General features: G+C 62.7%; 1 protein-coding gene across 1 annotated transcript in view; it reads left to right on the forward strand.

Annotated features, from left to right (window-relative positions):
• The first annotated feature begins 1,419 nt into the window (after positions 1–1,419).
• Positions 1,420–1,563, forward strand: part of KIAA0930 (KIAA0930 ortholog) — a 47,317-nt gene continuing 47,173 nt past the window's right edge. Inside the window, exon 1 of the mRNA XM_025399422.1 lies at positions 1,420–1,539. The gene's annotated coding sequence lies outside the window, so the exon portion shown is untranslated. The remainder of the gene's footprint in view (positions 1,540–1,563) is intronic.

Here is a 1,563-nt window from a genome sequence, read left to right on the forward strand (position 1 = left end):
ATCTTGGCTCACTGCAGCCTCCACCTCCCGGGTTCAAGCAATTCTCCTGCCTCAGCCTCCAGAGTAGCTGGGATTACAGATGTGTGCCACCACGTCTGGCTAATTTTTGTATTTTTAGTAAAGATGGGGTTTCACCATTTTAGCCAGGCTGTTCTGAAGCTCCTGACCTCAGGCAGTTCACCTACCTCAGCCTCCCAAAGTGCTGGGATTACAGGCATGAGCCACTGTGCCCTGCCTGCAGCCTGTATTTATTTATTGGGTGTCTCATGTGTGCCAGGCAATGCCCTGGGTACTGGGATTACAGCCGTGTAGTAGATAGGCCCCTCCCTAGGTGGAGAAGACAATAAGCAGAACCCACAGGTATCCAATGTGTCGGGAGGAGGCAAGTGTCACCCTGTGAAGGAGAAACAGACTAAGGGAAGAGAGAGGGAGGGAAGGCGGTCAGGGGAGTTTCTTTGAGGAGGTGACACTCTGGCCGCAAAGGAAATGAGGAAGCAAGTTACACAGGAATGGGGAGAAGAGGACTCTAGACAGAGGGAAGGGGGGCCTTGATGGGTCTGGGGGTCTGCACAGAGGCTGTGAATGCAGGGAGCGGTGTAGATTTAGCTTTGGGGAGACCTGGAAATCAATGCTGGTCTCTCCATCTCCCCTGTTCTTGGAAATGGACCACCAGGCATGAGGTTTGGGGAGGCCACTGGCTGCTTCTCCAGGGTCTTCCTGTATCAGTCACAACCAGCACACGGAGGGATGCTGGCCAGACCTGGCTTCATCAGGGTGACACGCCCAGCTAACCTCATACCTCCCACTTCATCAACACTCCCCCATGTTGGGGAGGCAAGGCAGGGAAAGGTCCCCCATGGTGCAGCCGAGGAAGTGGAGGCGCAACACTGCACTGTGCCAGGTGCAGAGGAAGGGGGCTGGAAGGGCTTTGCCACGGGGTCCCCCAGGAGACCACCTTCTGGGGGCAGGTGACCTCTTGAGGGGTTCTGCGGAAGAAATTCCCAGCAGAAACCAGGTGGGAAGTTCCCAGAAGTCAGCAGAGGGGACTCGGTGGAGGTGGCAACGCACAGGGCGGGTGACAAAGCACACATCCCGTGGGGCAGCAGCGGGGGAGGGGACAGGGGCCCTGAAGGGGCGGCGGAAGGGGCTCAGAGGCGTGATCCTGCTGGCGGGGCGTTTAGGACCGTGTGTGGAGGCGGGACCCCGTGAGCGGTTTGAAGGAGGGAGTCGCGAGCGTCCGAAGATCGGCGGAGACCGGCCGTTGGAAGTGGGCGGGGCCAGGGAGGGCAGGGGGCGGGGCCAGGGAGCCGGGGGCGGGTTCGTGCCGTTCGGAGGCGGGGCGGGAGGGGACAGGGGCGGGGCAGGGGCGGGGCCGAGGCGGGGCCAGGTCGGGGCCGGGCCGGGGCGGGGCGAGCGGAGCCGTGGGCGCGCGGGCGGCGGCGGCGCGGAGGTTCGCTCGCCGGTATTGGGCTTGGCGAGTGGCGGCGGCGGCGGCGACGGCGACGCGCACAGAGGCGGATTGTGGCTTACCTGGTGCTCGTGGCGGGTTGCGCCGGGGCGGGG

The sequence above is a fragment of the Theropithecus gelada genome, chromosome 10 (genome assembly GCF_003255815.1).
Source record: "Theropithecus gelada isolate Dixy chromosome 10, Tgel_1.0, whole genome shotgun sequence".
Lineage (NCBI taxonomy): Eukaryota > Metazoa > Chordata > Mammalia > Primates > Cercopithecidae > Theropithecus > Theropithecus gelada.